The sequence below is a fragment of the Mustela erminea genome, chromosome 7, assembly GCF_009829155.1.
Source record: "Mustela erminea isolate mMusErm1 chromosome 7, mMusErm1.Pri, whole genome shotgun sequence".
NCBI classification, from domain to species: domain Eukaryota; kingdom Metazoa; phylum Chordata; class Mammalia; order Carnivora; family Mustelidae; genus Mustela; species Mustela erminea.
This window is the reverse complement of record NC_045620.1, coordinates 73,068,376-73,089,463: the sequence shown is the minus strand read 5'-3', so window position 1 is coordinate 73,089,463 and position 21,088 is coordinate 73,068,376. Positions and strand designations below refer to the sequence as shown.

Below are 21,088 nucleotides of genomic sequence, written 5' to 3'. Positions count from 1 at the left end.
GAAATGGACATTTCCTTAGCCAAAGAAAATTACATGGCTCAGACTGTCTTTATTGTAGAAGACAGAATATTCACCTCAAAGGAATAAAATATTTATAATAAAAAGTAGTTCAACTTATTACACATCTTATCTTTGACATTTTCTTTGCTCTTCTTTTAGGGTTTTGTTTTTTCTTGTCTAACTTATCCTACATGCCCTTTCTAGTGGCTTCTTATCTCTGATAATCCCCTTCTATTACTGAAGCCAAAAAAATCTCATCATATGTCATTTCTGTGTTATTATTCAACAAATTACCAGTTTATATGCTTTGCCCAATTTTTTAATTAGCATATAGACATCTTTTCTGTATTGATTAGTAAATTGAATTCATACCTTAATTATATCTAGCCCTTGTCCATCAGTGGATTTTGTGAATTGTTGGTTTTTTATTTCAAATTCATAATGGAATTTTATAGTATTTGGTTTTAAATATTTTTAACCATGTATTTTAAATGAGCCAAAATAAGTAATTTTCTTAATGGATTTATGTTTGTTATTATGCTAATAAATGCTCAAACTCAAGATCACACAGATGTCTACTTGTATTTTTCTTTTAGCAATTCTGTGGTTTTCCATTTACATTCAAATCTTTAAGCTATTTGAAATTTATTTTAACATTTATTATCAAATACAGATCTAATTTTATTTTTTCTCCAATCAACAGCTCTTCTTCAATACTGTTAATCTCTGGGGACACCTGGGTGGCTCAGTTGGTTAAGCAGCTGCATTTGGCTCAGGTCATGATCCCAGGGTCCTGGGATTGAGTCCATAGGGTTCCTTGCTCGGCAGGGAGCCTGCTTCTCCCTCTGCCTCTGCCTGCCTCTCTGTCTGCCTGTGCTCACTCGCTCTCTCTCCCTCTGTCTCTGCAAATAAATAAATAAAATCTTTTAAAAAATACTATTAATCTCTCATTTTCCTACCAATTTGGCCATATTCATCATATAATAAATCCTGATATAAATTTAAACATGGCCATGACTTTCACTCCATTTCACTAATCTGTATTATCATTACTGTACTAGGATCATTATGACTTTAAAATATGTTATCTTCGAAAGGACAAGTTCCCTTAGCATTTAAAAAAGTTGGGTTATATCATACTCTCTTTCATTCATTCACAATAAACATTTACAATAAAGTCACCAAATTGTAATCCATTTGAACTTTTATTATAAATTAATTATACCTATAGATTCATTTGGAGAGAATGGACAAATTACAATATTAAGCCTCGAATTCCAAGATATATTTTTTAATTATTTAATTTTTGCTTCCAGTCCTTTATAATTTTCTTTTTATCAGCTTTTTTATATTTCTTATTAGTAGCTCCTTGCCTCAGGTATTTCAATTAGTTGTTCCATTTTGATAAAGAGTTTTAATTGTTGTTGGAGCACCTGAGTGGCTCAATTGGTTAAGCATCTGACTTGTAATTCCCACTCAGCTCATGATCTCATGGGTCATGAGATCAAGACCCCCTGCTGGACTCCATGCTCAGTGGGAAGTCTGCTTACTATTCTCTCTCCCTCTCCCTCTGGCCCTCCTCACCTTGTGTGTACTCATGCATGTGCTCTCTCTCTCTCTAAAATAAGAAATATTTAAAAAATAATTTTAATTGTTGTTGTTGCTGCTGTTGTTTACCATTATGTTTTCTAATACATTATTTCTTTTATACAGGATAGCTGTTTATTTCAAACACACATTAATCTGTTTATTAAGGATAGTGATTTTTCAGTGAATTCTGGGTTTTCCAGATGACAATCTTATCATCTAAAAATAACAATTCTTTTGGATATACCTTCCCAATATTTGCTTTTTAAAGTGTTTTTTTTTTTTTTTTTAATTTATTTGTCAAAGAGAGAGACAGCACAAGGAAGGGGAGCAGCGGACAGAGGGAGAAGCAGGCTCCCTGCTGAGCAAGGAGACCCATGTGGGATTTGATCTCATTGCCACGGAATCACAACCACACCTAAAGGCAGATGCTTAACTGACTGAACAACCCAGGTGCCCTGGAAGATATATTTTAGCATGTCACATTTTACCCCATCAAATCAGTTGCCAAATATTGCCAACTCTGGTTCTAAAATATCTCTCTTCCATTTGCTATGTCTCTGATTTAGTCACTCATAAAAACTATCTAATATTTGTAACTCCTAAGGATTCCTTGTTGGGGGAAAATTAAGGGACAGCAAGTCATTCTGTAGGAAATGCTAAAGGAAATTCTTGAGGCAGAAAAAAATGACACCTGAAGGAAATTTGCATTTTCTCCAAGAAATGAAGATTCAACATTCAATGCAATCTCTATCAAAATACTACTAACAGATGGGTATTAAGGAGGACACAGATTGGATGGAGTATTGGGTATTATACACCAATAAAGAATCATGGAACACTACATCAAAAACTAATGATGTACAGTATGGTGACTAACATAACATAATAATAATAACAATAAAAGAACTGAAGATAAAAAGAAAAAAATACCATCAACATTTTTCACAGATCTGGGACAATCCTAAAATTTGTATGGAAACAGAAAAATCCCAAATAGACAAAGGAATGTTGAAAAAGAAAAGCAAAGCTGGGGACCTCACAACTCTGGATTTCAAGCTGTATTAAAAAACTATAGTCATCAACATAGTGTGGTACTGGCACAAAACAGACACAGATCGATGGGACAGAATAGAGAACACAGAAATAGACCTTCATCTCTATGGTAAACTAATCTTGAACAAAGTGGGAAAGAATATTTAACAGAAAAAAGAGTGTTGGGAAATGGTGTTGGGAAATGGTATTGGGAAAATTGGACAGCCACGAGCAGGACAATGAAACTGGACCACCTTCCTATACCATACACAAAATAAACTCAAAATGGATGAAAGACCTATATGTGAGAGAGGAATCCATCAAAATTCTAGAGTAGAATGCTGGCAGCAACATTTTTGACCTTGGCAGCAACAACTTCTTGCTAGACAAGGTCTTCAAAGTCAAGGGAAGCAAAAGCAAAATGAACTATTGGTACCTCATCAATATAAAAAGATTTTGCACATCAAAGATAAAAGTCAGCCAAACCAAAAGACAATTGACTGAAGGGGAGAAGGTATTTGCAAATGTCTTATCAGAGAGAGGGATAGTATCTGAAATCTATAAAGAACTTATCAAATTCAACACCTAAAAACCAAAATACCAGTCAAGAAATGGGCAAAAGGCATGAATAGACATTTCTCCAGAGAAGACATATAAATGGCCAACAGACACATGACAAAATGCTCAACATCGTAGGCATCAGGAAAACACAAATCAAAACTACAATGAGATACCACCACGCACCAGTCAGAGTGGCTAAAATTAACACATCAGGAAATAACACATGTTGGCGAGAATGGGGAGAAAGGGAAACCCTTTTACACTTGGTGGGAATGCAAGCTGGTACAGCCACTCTGGAAAACAGTATGGAGGTTCCTCAAAAAGTTAAAAATAGACCTATCCTATGACCTACCAATTGCCTTACTAGGTATTTATCCAAAAGATAAAAACAAAGTGACTTGAAGGGACACATGTTTATAGCAGCAATGTCTACAATTGCCAAACTATGGAAAGAGGCCCAGATGTCCACTGACAGATAAAGGGATAAAGAAGAGGATGGATATATATATATATATATATGTATATATACATATATATATATATATATATATATCTCCTCTCTATAGATAGATAGATAGATAGATATGGAATATGTATATATACATGATCCATATGTTGGAATATGTCTCAGTCAGCAAAAAGAATGAACTATTAATAAATAAATAAAATCTTTAAAAAAAAAAACAAAAAAGAGCACCTGGGTGGCTCAGTGGGTTAAAGCCTTGCCTTTGGCTCAGGTCATTATCCCAGGGTCCTGGGATCAAGCCCCACATAGGGCTCTCTGCTCAGCAGGCAGCCGGCTTCCTCCTCTCTTTCTCTCTGCCTGCTACTCTGCCTACTTGTGATCTCTGTCTGTCAAATAAATAAATAAAATCTTAAAAAAAAAAAGAATGAACTCTTTTCATTTGCAATGACATGGATGGAACTAGAGGATATTATGCTAAGTGAAGTAAGTCAGTCAGAGAAAGACAAACCTCATATGATTTCACTCCTCTATGGAATTTAAGAACATGGGGGTAGGAAAGGGAAAATAAAATAAGAGGAAAACATAGAGGGAGGCAAACTATGAGAGACTTAATTACAGAGAAAAGTGAGGGTTGCTGGAAGGGAGGTGCATGGGGGGATGGAGTAACTGGGTGATGGGCATTAAAAAGGGCACATAAAGTAATGAACACTGGCTGCTGTATGCAACTGATAAATCTCTGAATTCTATCTCAAAAAATAATAATACTGTATCTGTTAATTAAATTGAATTTAAATAAAAAATAATAATGGCATAGAAAAAGGACAATGGAAAAAAAGGATAATATTGTAATGATATTATACTATATACTATATAGTATAAAATTATTTGCTGGTAGACTATGATAAGTGAGAGAGTCATCTGATAAAACACAGCAGAATTTCTCCAACTTTTTGATCTTGCAAAACCTTAAAATTACTGAAGACTGTAAAGAACTTATTTGTATGGATTTTATCTATCAGTTATTATCACTTTATAAATTAATTTTTAAATGTTTACTTAGAAGTAGTAATAATAGACTCACGTTAACAAATATATAACATATTTTTATGAAAAATTACTGTATCTAACAAAACAAAAAAGAGTGAAAAACATGTCATTACTTCACATTTTGCAAATTTACTTAATGTTGGCCTAAGAAGAGACTGATTCTTAAATCTCCTTTACCTTTAATCTGTTGTTACATGACATGGCACATATCTTCTCAGAAACCCCATGGTAGGTTTGTGAAATAGAGAGGGAAAATGCAAACGACTCTTAGTATTACAGTGAAGATAATTTTGACTTCATGGACTCCTTAAGACGTTCAAAAACCCACATGACCCTCTGCCCAAGAGAAAAAAAGGGAAGGAAAAAACCCCAAAGAGGTATAACAATAAGAAATGAGTGAAGACAAATGTAATCCTAAAAATCACTTAATGCAAAATTTTAAAAAATATAGGAAAAGAGAAATGAGTAAAGATGGTACAAATAGAAAATAAATAGCAACATCATATATAAAAAACATAATGGTAATTACATTAAATGTAAATGGATAAAACATTAATAAGATAGAGTTGTTAGATTTTATAAAAATTCAAGTCTCAACTATTTGCTATCTAAAAGCAACTCACATTAAATACATAGTTATTTAAATTACAAGTAAAAAAAAATGGAAAAAGATAAACCATGCAAAAACACTTGTTATAAGAAAAGTAAAATGGCTATTTAAAAAAATATTTAATTTATTTATTTGACAGAGATCACAAGTAGGCAGAGAAGCAGGCAGAGAGAGAGGAGGAAGCAGGCTCCCTGCCGAGCAGAGACCCCGATGCAGACCTCCATTCCAGCACCCCGGGATCATGACCTGAGCTGAAGGCAGAGGCTTTAACCCAGTGAGCCACCCAGGTGCCCCCAAATGGCTACTTTAAAGTCAGATAAAATAGACTTCAGAACAAAGAATATTACTTTCTACCTATTGGCTGAGATACAGTTGATCCTCAGTATGTGTGGATTTTTTTGCTTATCAGTTGAGATACAGTTGATTCTCAGTATATGTGGATTCCACATTTTGAATCTGACACTGAGATTTTATAATCTCAAAATCAATATTGCCCATATTTTTATGATCATGTGAGGACATATGCAGGGCAGGGAATAATTTTAGCCTTCTGCCATGTACATTCCTAGCTGAGACTGAACAAAGTAATGCTTTTCTTTTGTTTTTCAGCTCTCATACACCAGAGTAAAGAGATGGTAGAGGGCAATGTAGTATAGTACAAGAAGTTCTGTCTCTGAGTCCAGAGGGGTAGGGTTTAAATTTCAACTCTGGCACGTGTTGGTGGCATGTTCTCACACAAGTCACTTAAGAGTTTTGAGATATATTTTCTGTTTTGTAGAAAAAAAAGTAGAATCTACCAGAACATGTTGTTTTTAGGATTTAACTGATGTCATATATGCACATTTATGTGTATATTTTCCTTAGGAGTAATGGCTCAGTATCCACTAATTCATTGTTCATAGTGACATTACAGAATATAACTACCATGAATGATAAGAATTGACTGTACATTTAAAAGGGTCAACTCCTCAAGAAGAAATACAAACCCTAATGTCTATGAAACTAAAATAAGAGCTTCAAAATATAAGAAAAAACCTTGATAGACATGTAAGGAGATATAAATAAATTCATAATAAAAGCTAGAAATTTCAAAACCCCTGCTTCGATAATTCATAGAATAGACACAAAATAAGGATGAATCTAATTGACATTTTAATGCACTTCACTCAGCAACTAGAGAATACATATTCTTTTCCAAATGCACATGGAACACTCTCCAAGATACACTTGTGCTGGTTCATAAACAATTCTCTATACATTTAAAAGGATTATAATCATTAGAAGTATGTTCTATGACCACAAATGAATTAAATTAGTAATCAGTAACAAATCGCAACCTGGAATTTCCCTTATATGTATGGATATTAATGTATAAGGATATTATTCTAAAATACTCTTCTAAAATATATGGGCAAATAAAGAAATATCAAGGAAAATTGGGAATTATTTTCAGCTGGTTGAAAATGAAAATACACCTTATCAAAACCTGTAGGTTAAAGATAAACAGTGCTTAAAGGAAATTTATAGCTTTAGATATTTATATCAGAAAAGGAGAAATATATAAAGTTAATAATCTAAACTTCCACCTTAAAAGCTAGAAAAAGGGGGCACCTGGGTGTCTCAGTAGGTTAAAGCCTCTGCCTTTGGCTCAGATCATGATCTCAGGGTTCTGGGATCGAGCCCTGCATCCGGCTGTCTGCTCAGCGGTGAGCCTGCTTCCTCCTCTCTCTCTGCCTGCCTCTCTGCCTACTTGTGATCTCTGTCTGTCAAACAAATAAATAAAATCTTAAAAAAAAAAAAAAAGATAGAAAAAGGAGGCACCTGGGTGTCTAAGTTGGTTGGGCCTCTACCTTGGGCTCAGGTCATGATCCCAGCCTCTGGGACGGAGCCCCCCATATCAGGCCTCCTTGCTCAGTGGAAAGTCTGCTTCTCCCTCCCATTGCACTTGTACACACCCTCTCTCTCCCTCTCAAATAATTAAATGAAATCTTAAAATTTAAAAAAAAGCTAGAAAAAGAAGAGCAAGTTAAACTCAAAGTAAGTAGAGGGAAGGAATAAAATAGTAGCAGAAATGAAGGAAATAGAAGAAAACTTGAAAAAAAAACAAGAAAGTTGAAAAGAAATTTCCTCACAAAATCAAATTTTTTCATATTTAAATATTTTTCTCATCTTTACTAGTATTTGCTCAATCTTCAAAGGTGGTGATGGTGGTAGAGATGCTCAAATAATCAAACCCCACTTAATGGATCAAATGACTCTTTTTTTTTAATTCTTTGCAGAATGTAGTGATTATATCTAAATCTGTTTTGATCACCACTGAATTAAAAGAGGGTAGGATTAGGAGTTTTACTGGAGTCTTATCATCGTTCTGTTATTCATTAATTATAACATCATTAACTATAACACCTTGGATAAGTTATTTAATATTTTTGCACCTCATGGTTTTCAAATGACAAATGACAAGAATATTTTATACTCTGCATCTCAAAAGAAAGTGCAAAGATGAAGAGGTATTAAGATAGAAAAGCACTTAGAAAGCTAAATTAAATGTGGTCACAGGAAGACTAATAATCAAATACTACTACTTCACAATCTTAGTAGAATTTAGCTGAGTATGAAAAGAAAATTTAAGAGATTTAAAATATCCCTAAATTTATAATGAGGTTCTTTATCCTCCAGGCCCCTTTCTTAGTCTATGTTTGATCTTCCTACCATTTATCTTCCCCAATCTTTTTCTGGTTGCTCTTGAGATCAGAGTTCCGGTTGTGTTAAATTGTTTGATAATTCTGCTCCCAACACAGTTCTCCTGAGGAAGTAAAGCCAAATGCAGACTCCATGACTGGACTGGGAAAAAGTAAAGTTCCAATGTGCAAACTCCTATCAGGCCCTTGAAGTTTTCTTAGCACTATCCTATTGACACTATGGACAAGGATCTTTAAGCAGGAAATAATGGCCCAGCCCTTTGATGAAACCTAGTACATTTACAAACAAAATATGGTAAATAATAATTATTATCATTTGGGGGTCCCTAGGCAATAGCTCAGAGCTTAGTGTTAGCCAGGTTGAAAAGTTTTTGGTCTTCATAACAAAGGATGACTCTAAAATGGGAGATAGTGCTTAAGCCTTGACAAGTAACCATGACAAATCATTGTATGGATACATTTCCACTTCAGATAAGACATTATATTTTTGGAAAAAATGGAAATGAGAATGATAATTGTTATTTTAGTGACAGAAAGTATGTGGGTGGGTGTCTAGAGATTTATGGGATAAAGAAATTGCTATAAAAATAATTCTCAAATCTGAGAAGCCTCATGCATGCAAAAATATGGTTGCTCTTTCTCCTATTCTTATTTGTCTTAATGATATTTCTTTCTTTTCAAACTATGCTGTTTCTAAGTCACAAAAAAACCCTTAAATCTCTTTTAATTTTTTTAAGTAAACGAAGAGATGTCTTATCTGTAAAGTTGCTCCCTGACCAATTTCAAAACTTTAATGAATAATAGATAAATTTCATTTCCTCTTGATCCTCTTTCTACATGGCAGCCAAAATGATCTTGCAAAAACCCCAAACTAATCATGTCACTTCTTAATTAAAATACTTGAACAGACCTCTATTGTCCTCCAGATAACGTCCAAATTATATATTTTTGAGCAGGTTTATACCAGTTCCTATTTATCTTCAAACTTTTTTCCTCTACTCTACGTTTTGTAAAGCACCCCTTTGTTGCACTGCTTTCTCCAACACGCACAACCAAGTACTATGGGATCTAACCAAACCAGCTCTCTTGCAAACCCCTAAAAGGACCATGCTCTACCCCTATATCTGAGAAGGGTTAATTTATTCTTAATCTTGTCCTTACCCTCTTATACTTTTAAAAATAGGTATCAGTTGGCTTCTTAAGGTTATTGTCACCTTATATCCCTAGCACTTAGCCCAAAGTCTGGTAATAAGGCATTGTTGAATAAATACTGGAAAGAGGGTTTATGAAGGATAACTGGAAAATATGGAGAAAGGAAAGGAGGGAGGAAGAAAAATACAAAGGGAGTTCAAGAGCCTTAATCTGGTTTGTTGCTGAGTCCCCACTCCTTTCCTGTTTTCCTTAGTTCCTGCTGATTCTCAGTTGTGGAGGATATAATTGGCCTCTGGCCATTTCCCATGCTCTAGGGCTTTCTCATTTCTATTCCTTCCCTTTACTTGAACCGCCCAATCTCTAAATCAGTATTTGTCCTTCACTGCCATATTCATCCCAGGTCTTCTCAGATATGATTTCCACTGAAACAAACACTTTTAGCCTCAAGGTCCCTAAACATTAAAAAGCTTCCTTTACTTATTAAAGACTGGGGTTCTCTTTGGTGGCCTCACCACAAAAATAAAACACAGTGAAGGACGATTAGCCTCATATAATCCAAGGAAGGCTGTGTAGCCAAAGATAAAATCAGAATTTAATTGTGGCCAAGTAACACACAATCTGGGAGAACCAATCTCTTAATTCAATCTGTCTCTATCTCTTTACATCTATTTAATTAGACATCTTCTATATGGAATAAATGGCAGTATTAACTGTTGTAGGGTACCCTAGAAAGATTAGACTTGTTTTGTTATTGCATTTTACTTTGTTATTGAGAGAAACTACTACTCACATCATAGTATAGGCAGACATAGGATTTCAAGTAAGGTGGCCTTTCTTACAGGAGAGGTTGCTGAATGAGGAGTCTCTACAGGGAGAGAGAAATAATCTTCCAATGAAAAAGAAGCAAAGAGAGAGGTAGTTTCTAGGAGTGTACATGTGCCAAAAGACCCCCAAATCATTCTTATTTCAATATATCTATTTTGTCCCTCTCTACAGCTGGCTGGAAAATTGACTAAATCTACTGACCTGGATTTATAGACACAAATATTAAATATGACCTTGAAGATCTACACTGGCAAGTTTCTGATGATGTCACTCTCTCCTGAACCCAAACTCCTAGTACATAAACTCATAAATGTAACAATACTCCCTTAACCTTACATATCCTGTAGATTTATTTAAATCGTTGAATTGTAGGAAAAAACCCACATATTATTTTATGCTGATTCTTTTTGGGGGGGAGGCATGCACTGCTGGTGAAAGCAGCTGTGGGAAAAAGGCAGAATGCTTCACTTCTAACTAAGTCAAGGTTAAATGGTGGTAAATGTGACTAGTTATTACAGTCATCATTAAACAACTGTTCTACAGAGTGCCAAAATAGAAGACATATACCCAGCATTGCTAAACTAAATAAGAAAATTAGCACAGAAGTACCAATAAATAGCAATAAGAAATTAAAACTCTTTGGATACCTACTGGAAGCCTTCTTTACAAAAGCAGAGCATCTGACAAGTAACTGAATATAAAAGATAATTTAAGTCACAAAGGTTGGAAGAGAGCCATAGGTAGAAAGAATAAAGGGATTTCCTGCTTAATATAATTGAAGTCACGTCAAATGGAGTCAACTTATCTTTTGTGAACTTCATCCAAACTCTATTATCACAATTTAGGGCAGTATAAATTTCCAGTTTTCTGTTTATGCATATTTACTTCACCACTGTTTCCTTGTCTCTACTCCTGCCATCTTATTTTAGTATCAATTTTTTAAAAATTACTAAGTCATGCATCTTGTGACTTTAATTAAATTTCCTAAAGATTTGGAGGTTATAGGAGAGACATTAGGCCGTGCTTCCCATAGCATCCCATCTTTTCACTAATTCTCTTCTTAGCCTAAAGAGAAGTGGAGTCTGGCCCCCTGAAACCACTAACTGGGTAGAAATCTGGCCCTGAGCAGTTTCCTTACAGAAGCCTCTGGAAAACATAAAGAATACATTTTCTTTATCTATAATGTAAACTACTCAGTAGACTAAATAAGACAACTCCTACTTCCTTCATCCTATAAAATGAGTTCATTTCATACTTCATTTGTGCTTTTACAATCTGTTATAAAATACCAAAACTACTACATGAGTAGAGCACTTGCATATAAAAAACATTGAAATGAAGTACATACACTTATATATAAGGGCAAATCAGAGATCTCCTTCAATAGTTTGAGTCCCTTTGTGACCATGTCCAGCTTCAAAATAAACATGAATGACACATAATTTTTTAAAAAGATTTATTTGTTTATGACAGAGAAAGAGAGTGAGAGAGAGCCCATGTGCAAGTGAGTGGCAAGGGAGGAACAAAGGGAGAGAGAGAGAAAGAAACTCCAGGAGACTCCTCTCTGAGCTTGGAGCTTGACACTGGTCTCCATCTTGAGACCCTAAGATCATGACCTGAGCCAAACCAAGTCAGATACTAACCAACTGTGTCACTCTGGGGCCCCTATAAATACTTATATTTATAATATTTTTTTCATTATTTTGTGGTTGTCAAAAGGAAAATTCCAAAAACAAAATTCACATAAAACAGTCACTGATAATAAAATACCAGGGTGATTAAACACTAATACCATATGTATGCAACTACCTTTATTTGCTTTAAAATTATGTCTATGGGGGTAACAAATGAGAATAAATCAGTAACAACCTGATAAATTTATTTCATGTAGACATGTGATCTGTATCGTGCTGGCCAAATTTCTCTACAAAATGCATGTTCTTTTAGTTATAATTATCAAGATAATTCAGTAGGCCACCTCAGCTGTGGTTTTTTTTTTTTTTAATTTATAACTCTTGTGACACTCTAGCATTTCTATGAGCATTTCAGTGAATTAAATTTTATTTTAAAATACTGTTTTCATTCAAATAAAATAAAATGGAACCAGTTTTGATGTTACCGTGCTTTCATGAAAGAGACACAAATTGCCTATAGTTTATGGCTCTGTTTTCTCTAAAGGAATAGATTCTAGAGATATAATTTTGAACAGAAATTTTACTCTGTATTTTGTCTTAAAAGAAACAAGAACATATAGCTTAATAGAAATAACCCCCCATGCAGGTCATCAGCATGTATCATTTCTCATCTCTTTCATAGTATAGTTAATCAATACATAGCACATAGCATATAGTAAAATTTCATTTAAGTGGAAGAGAAGAAGCATAAAATAGGCCACCCACAAAGTAACTTTAGTCACTGAAGGAATGATATAGTTCTCTGGAAATGAGAAGTACCCTGCCTTGCAAAGAGTCTTCATATCAAGAAATAGAAATTGCCAGAGAGGAAAGGAGACAGGCTTAGCAGAAAATTACTGATAGAAGCAGGGCATTTATGACAGCTACCAAGAAATCACTATTGTATTCTGATTTCTATAGCCATTTTTAATCTCATTGAGACACTTCCTCCTCCTTTCTGGATTATCAATATTTCTTAACTCCACAACCCAGTACAATCTAATAAATTGCCTCTTGGAAGAACTGGATAAAATTTCACCAGAATATAAGCTCCACTAAGAAGAGATATGCTTCTGTTCTCCTCTCTGTTGTATCATGGGCACCAAAACCAATTCCTGATACATACGTTGCTTAATGAATACATGTTGAGGAATTCCCTCTACCTACTTGTTTTCTGATTAGGCATGAATTCAGAGAATTTGAATTATACTGTCCATGTCTGGGATCCTTTTTTTTTTTTTTCTTCAAAGGAGTCTATTAACTCTTAATTTACCTTGAATTTTGTATCTTAAAGAATTTGATCTCCCAACTGGCATGTACTGAATAATAATTTTCCCACATATGTAAGTGTGTGTGTATGCATGTGTGTGTGTGTGTATGTATGTATGTTTTAAACCATTAGTTAGGCTTTTTGAACTAATGAGACTATTTAATTTTTTCAATTAGCAATAATCGCGCCTCGGATAAACCTCATTGGCTACGATACTGCCACTATTTAATTTTTTAAAAAATATTTTGTTTATTTTTTATTTATTTGACAGACAGAGATGGTGAGAGAGGAGGAAATACAAGCAGCGGGAGTGGGAGAGGGAAAAGCAGGCTTCCTGCTGAGCAGGGAGCCTGACTTGATCCCTGGACCCTGGGATTATGACTTGGGCCAAAGGCAGATGCCCAATGACTGAGCCACCCAGGCACCCCACGCTACTTAAATAGACCTGTGAGTTTGGGAGCCATTAGTCGATGTCAATGGATCAGAAACATTATATACATATACATTTATGCCATAGTTTAGTACATTTACAGTGAACTGACAAATTTCAAACTCTGAAAAGATCCAACTATATTCTTTATACTGAGATAAAGGGAACAAGGCAGTTATACACATTGTTTTGCTTGCCTTCATGGAGAACATGAGTTCATAAAACAGCAATAAAAAATAGTCATAAATTGGGTTTAGTATTAATGTCAATTAGCATCTCAATGACATAATGATGGTGGTAAAGCACTTAAACTTTATTGACATCAATAGCTATTATCAAGTCAGGTTTATTGATGTTATAATAAAAAGGGCCGAATTTCACAAAGCATCTACTAATTGCCAGTACCATGTCAGGAAATCTCTGGAAAAGGCTGACAGCACACAAATATACAAAATACTACTGAGTCAAAATACTAGCTCAAGCAGTCTTATTCTGGTGTAACTGGTCAAGACAAATGAAAGCTATTTACTGAGCAAAAACCTAGTCCAGTCTTTGCTAGAAGTTATGGGGGATAAAAAAAAGAAATAGGTATCATAGCCCCAATCTCAAGTTGGGTACAGTTTGGTTGAAGATACAGGAAAGCTATGAATAAAGAATTTCAGAATGCAGTGCCTGCCTTTTGTTCCATGATTTCCCCTGACATCTTCTTTGACAGCTGTTCATATTTGTTCTGCTTGTGATCTCATCTCCCCATCCACTGGCGCAGTTGAGACGTGTCTCTTCCCTTTTCTGTTCCACTGGTATAGCCTTTTCAGATCTACTCTCATTGTCACAAGTATAGTTAATCTAAAACTCAAACCTGAAGAGTGAAAGTTACTTACCAGAAGGTTTAGAGGAGTGGAGATTCACTCCTAAATGTTGGTCTCAGGAAAAAAAGAATCAATCAGTTCAAGTTATAATTTTTATTACATGAAAATAAAGAGACAGATAGATAGATATAAATAGATAGATAGATTATAAATCGATAAATAGAGATAGATAAGAATATAGTTCACCAGAAGAGATAGAAATCTAATACTGGTAAATAGTAATTCTAATTTTAGCCTCAAAGAATGAATATATTCAAATCACTTATTTATGCGTTAAGTTTCAGCTCAGAGTTAACAGTAGATTAGAGTGAAATTTTATAAAATTACAGCACTACTGAACCAGGATTAGCAGAACAGATTCATTTAGCACTTTTGGTGTCAAATTACCAACTTGCTCTTCATCCACCAGAAGTTATTGGCAAATACTGTTGGCAGAGTCCAAAGAAATAACACTACTGATGTAACGTTAAAATCTCTGGATAAAAAACCTTGAGAGTCCTAATGTAAAAAAAAAAAAAAAATTATTGTCAATTAATCATGAACTGTAATTTCACCCCTACATCCAATAGGGGGCCTGACACATCCTTGCTCACAGTATCTCCCACATACCAGCCACTTGCAAGGATCACTGAGCAAAGAACCATGAGACAATATTTCAGAGATGTGAGCATAAGCAGGTGACATACACAAAATCAGATGTTGATTTCCATGCCCTTTTATTTAGAGACAACCTCAGAAAGAATGGGGTGTCCCAGTCCCAAACTGGCTGGGGTTATTTCTCTCATCCTGACAAGATAGTAGGGCATGGCAATGCAAAGCTTTGGGAAACACCTTGCACAGCAAACTTGGTGTTACATACTACACAGGTGCTGGCAAGGGATTCTGAGAAAGGCTGCTCAAAATAGAGAGTCTAGAAAATTGAAACATTGAACTCAACACTGAAAAATAGAATAGAAACACTGAAATATAGAACTGAAAAAAATCCTTACAATTCTAGAAAAGAAGCTTTCAGAAATCCCACTTCTGGGTATTTATCCAAAAGAACTGAAATAAGGGTCTCAAAGGAATGCTAACACTCATACCCTCTTTGCAACATTATTCACCAGAGTCAAAAATATAGAAACAAACTAAATGTCCATCAACAGATGAATGGATAAAGAAAACATGGCATTTTAAAATGGAATATTATTCAGCTTTTAAAAAGTAGGAAATTCTACATTATGTGACAGCATGCAAGAACTTTGGGGATATTATGCTAAATAAAATGAGCCAGACACAGAGACAAATACTGCACGATTCTACTTATATGATCTATCTAAAATAATCAGAGTGAAAATGATGGTTTGCTGGAGCTGGGGGCAGGGAGTGGTGAAGAATTATTAAGCAACTGGCATAAAGTTTCAGTTATACAAGATGAATATGTTCTAGAGATCTGTTGTATAACATTATACTTACAAACAACAGCAGTGTATTGCACACTTAAAACTTATTTTTCTTTTTTAAGATTTTATTTGTCAGAGAGAGAGAGAGCATGCACAAGCAGACAGAGGCGGAAAGAGAAGCAGGCTCCCCGCTGAGCAAGGAGCCCAATGCGGGACCCGATCCCAGAACCCCGGGATCATGACCCGAGCCAAAGACAGTGGCTTAACCAACCGAGCCACCCAGGTGTCCGGCACACTTAAAATTTCGAGGGCATATCTCAAGCTTAGTGTTCTTACCACAGTAAAAAACAATTTAAACTTTTATATTTTGTCTACAAACTTAAATCCCCACCGGCTACACTTCAGTGCTGAAATAATTTTTGAATTGTTCCGAATAGACTATAGTGACATAAAAATCACTACATAGTGTGGCCTGCAAGTGCGCCTATCATGGCTCCCAAGAACTCCAAGCCTCAGCCAGTGCTACTGCTGCCTTCCAGACCATGAGATTTGGTCTAAATGAAGAGATGAGAAGTGAACACAACTTAAGTGTGTTTCCAAACAAAATATGGTACCCACTGCAACTGGAAGGAAATGACAGTACTCATTTATCCCATCATTTCCAAGAAATGGAGTTAATTTGTTTTGTTAATACTATGTTAGTTTCCTCTGACAAGGGGAGAGAGATGGAAAACATCCCTCTTTGCCTTGAACTGCTTCTAACATTTCCTTTTCATCTATTTAGTAAGTCTAGTTCAGCAGTCCAGCATAGATCACCGATACTGGATTGGTACAAATCTGGACATACCTCCCTTTTCTTTTTTTTCTTTTTTTTTTTTTTTTTTTGCCCCATGCACTGTGAAGAAGAAGCTCTCTCCTATACAATTTCCTATTCCTGGGCCGTTGGACCTATTATTTTAAATGCACATGAAAAACAGTTGGCTTGCTATCTTTCTCTTTTTAAAGGCACTTCAAAGTCATTACTTTATGAAAGTTACCATATAAATCTCTCTTCTGTTATTCTTCTGAATATCTTCTTTAACTTTCTGTGTGTCCTTCCCTAATCTTCTGGGCTATGTTAAAAAGTATCTCCTACTGATAATGTGCTATTGATGGATCTGCACTAGTCTATTCTCAGCCCCTTATAAATCTTATTTGGAACAATAAAAGTAGCCTAAGATCCTTCCCTGAATATATTACATTTAATCTAAAATGTAACTCATTTCTCCATTTTCATCAATCTCTTTCCTCAAATTTAAAAACATTTCAATTTAACTGCTTCTATAAAATGGCAACAAGAACTATTTCATTATCTACAGATGTAATAAGTTTAAATTCAATATTTTTGATTTTTATAATGATAAGCACTTCAAAGTTATTTTAAGGCTAAATAAATTTTATTCTAGATTCCTTTTATTTTCTGCCTCATAATTTCTATTGTATGCCTTTATTTTTATTTTGCTTTATTCCTTGCTTATTATTTAATTTTTTCACAGTTGTACATTAATATATATTATTAATTTTTTTTCTCATTTAAAGCATTGGTAGCATTATTTTTGTGCTAGTTCAGTAACAACAATGATACAAAGCTTATTGGCTTTGTAATCCTTATGCTTGTATAATTAGCTTGAACTCATAATTCTGTATTTAATAAATTAATCAAAAATATCTAAACCTTAAAGGTATAAAGCACAAAAATCATTCCTTTTAGTATATGTGCTGCCGAAGCGAGCGTAGAAGTCATCCCTTTTAAAATGGGTACAGCATTTAAGAAATTTCTAGTTCTTTTTATTTTTTTTAAAGGTTTTATCTATTTACTTGAGAGAGAGAGTGAGAGAGAGCGCGAGAGGGGAAAGTGTCAGAGGGAGACGCAGACTCCCCGCTGAGCCCAATTCGGGACTTGATCCCAGGACTCCAGGAACATGACCCGAGCAGAAAGTAATCACTTAACCAACTGAGCCGCCCAGGCGCCCAAGAAATTTCTAGTTCTTTAAAAGAAGAAAATAAGAAAACCAACCAACTACATTCCATGACATACTATATTATTTCCTTCAACTTCTTAAGCAAAGGTACTGATAATGATATGGCTTTTTAGGTTTATTTAGGAAACATTCATTTTTAGAAGGATACAATTCCGTAAGCTCTACTGTTTCTAACCCATGGTGCATTAACTGTTGCCCAGAGTTGTGCAAGGTGAAAGAACATGACCCTGAATCTAGATGTGCCTGAACCCAGATGCCAGTTCTTTCTCTCACCAGCTGAGAAACTATAAGAATAAATTAATTTTCCTAAACTTTAGTTTCTTCTTTATGAAGTAGATGACAGTAATACCATGTATTGGGTTGCTAAATGGATTAAATAAAATAATTTATGTAATAAATTATGTATACTAGGTAATAAATACTAATTTAAAATTTATATTCCCAAATGAATTTTAAAGTTTGCCTTCCAAAATATTCTTAAATCTGTATTGAAAATTAGTAATGGAGGGCTATTTTTACAAGGATAATGTTAGCAATATTAAAACTTATCTCTTTAAAATCTACAGCATTAAAATAGGTAAGTAAAATAGGTAAGTAAGTAATTAAATAAAATTCACAGCATTAAAGATAGTATTATTTTCTTTTAAGTATTCTGTTGCACTTCCCTAGTTATAACGTCAAAATTGTCATTCAGTTTTACGTTTTTCAGAAAGTTTTTTCTTAATAAGGATTTTTATTTATTTATTTGTCAGAGAGCGAGAAAAAAGAGCATAAGCAGGAGGAATGGAAGGCAGAGGGAAAGGCAGAAAGAGGGAGAAACAGGCTTCCTGCTAGGCAGATGCAGGACTCAATCCCAAGACCCTGAGGTCATGACTTGAGCTGAAGGCAGACACTTAACTGACTGAGCCACCCAGGCATCCATAGAAAGTTTTAATGTAAATCAGTGTAGCCAGAAATAAACAATGAAACATCTGTTCTCCCCAATCACATATTTAGTGATTCAGCATCAATTAGACATAGCTCAAGCAAAATTTTAGTTGAATGACTATGACATCCTTTTTAGAATCTAAAGCTAAACCCACAGTGAATCACATTTTACTTTCCACTACATTTTATTCCATATTTTCAAACTTCAGGGTATATGATTAAGGTCATTTTAATGATTAATGTTTTTAGATAAGTTTTAAACTAGTTTATTATCAACATTTTCCCTCAATGTTATCACTGAGACATAAGTGATATTTTAGAGCCATCCATCCTTTCAATATCAGGTTTTCAAAAATGTTACTACATAGCTCTATATTAAACATAATATTTATATGACTATAATTTTAAAGCCTCTTCTCTATTAATAGGTATAATTTTCAGAGTACCCTTTAATGACTTGATCTTGCTCCATGATTTGCTTTGAATTGTTACTACATGACTATATAATCAACTTGACATATCAATTGATGCTTTACCAGCATAAAAGTTCAGAAATAAAGCATTACAAGTATGGGAATTTGATCTTAGTTAACTACAATATCTCTAGCATCTAAAGCAATGCCTAATATACAGGACATACAACGTGCATGCCTTATCTAAAAGATATGTTATACTAAAAATTTCTAACCATTTTCTGAGCTTTCAGCAAGTCATATTCCTTTTCCTTGTGGAAGATTTTTTTTTTTTTAAAAGATTTTATTTATTTATTTGAGAGAGAGACAGTGAGAGAGAACATGAGAGGCGAGAAGGTCAGAGGGAGAAGCAGACTCCCCATGGAGCTGGGAGCCCGATGCGGGACTCGATCCCGGGACTCCAGGACCGTGACCTGAGCCGAAGGCAGTCGCTCAACCAACTGAGCCACCCAGGCGCCCCTGGAAGATGTTTTCTTGATGTTGATAGCTCCTGAATGATCAGGATGGTGGTTGCGAAAGGCTCGGGTGGCTGTGGCATTTTCTTAAAATAACACAAGAATAAAGTTTGCAGCATTCATTGACCATCCCTTACACAAATCTCAAGAAAACACCTTTTTTTCCCATCCATAAAAAGAAATTCTTTATCTACTCAAGTTTGATCATAAGATTGCAACCATTCAGTCCCATCTTCAGGTTCCACTTCTAATTTTAGTTCCCTTATTTCCACCACATCTGCAGTTACTTCCTCCACTGGAGTCATGAACCTCTGAAAGTCATCTATGAGGTTTGGAATCAACTTCTTTCAAACTCTTGATAATGTTGATATGATTCTTCTCAGGAATCATATACGTCCTTAATAAAATCTAGAATGATTAATCTTTTCCAGAGGTTTTCAATTTACATTGCCCAAATCCACCAGAGGATAGAGATGCCACTATCTATGGCACCTATAGCCTTAAGAAATACATTTTTTTAATATAAGACTTGAAAGTCAAAAGGACTCCTTGATCCATGGGCTGTGGAATGGATGTTGTGTTAGCAGGCATGTGAATAATTATTAGTATCACTGTACACCTCCAACAGAGCTCTGAGGTAAGCAGAAGCATTGTCAATGAACAGGAATATTTTGAAAGGAGCTCTTTTTCTGAGCAGTAGGTCTCCACAGGAAGCTGAAAATATTGAGTAAACCATGTTGTAAATATAAGCACTGTCATCCAAGATTTTCTGTTCCATTTATAAAGCACAGGCAGAGTGGATTTAACATAATTTTTAAGGGTTCTAGAATTTTTGGAATGGGAAATTGGCATTGGCCTCAACTTGAAGTTATCAGCTACATTAGCCCCTAACAAGAAAGTCAGCCTGCTCTTGAAGGTTTGAAGCCAGGCATTGACTTGTCTTCCCTAGCTACAAATGTCTAAAAATTGCATCTTCCTCCAATATAAGGCTGTTTAGTCTGCACCGAAAAATCTGTTGGTTAGTGTAGCCATCTTCATTCATTATCTTAGCTAAGTCCAGATAGTTTGCTGCAGCTTCTGAACCAGGACTTGCTGTTTTACCTGGTACTTTTATACTATAGAGATGGCTTCTCTCCTTAAACCTCAGGGACCAACCTCTGCTAGCTTCACACTCTTAGTCTGAAGCTATCTCACCTCTTTCAAAAATCACAGAATTGAAGAGTTTGGGCTTTGCACTGGATTAGGCTTTGTTGAAGGGAATGTTGCAGATGATTTGATCTATCCAGATCACTACAATTGTTTCCATATCAGCAATAAGGCAGTTTTGCTTTTTAATTATTCTTGTATTCATTCAAGTAGCACTTTTAATATTCTTCAAGAACTTTTCCTTTGCATTCACAACTTGGCTAATTGGTACAAGAGGTCTAGCTTTTGGCTTATCTCAGCTTTTGACATGTCTTCCTCACTAAGCTTAATCATTTCCAGCTCTTGATTTAAAGTTAGAGGTGTCTCACTTGAACACTAAGAGGTCAATGTAGGGTTATTAATTGGCCTAATTTCAATGCTGTTGTGTCTTAGGGAATAGGGAGGCCACAGAAAGGGA

The 21,088-nt window shown here is 34.9% G+C and overlaps 1 pseudogene; it reads right to left on the bottom strand.

Moving 5' to 3' along the window:
• Positions 1 to 13,033: 13,033 nt before the first annotated feature.
• On the bottom strand, positions 13,034 to 13,161 carry LOC116596617 (annotated as a pseudogene).
• Positions 13,162 to 21,088: the final 7,927 nt, after the last annotated feature.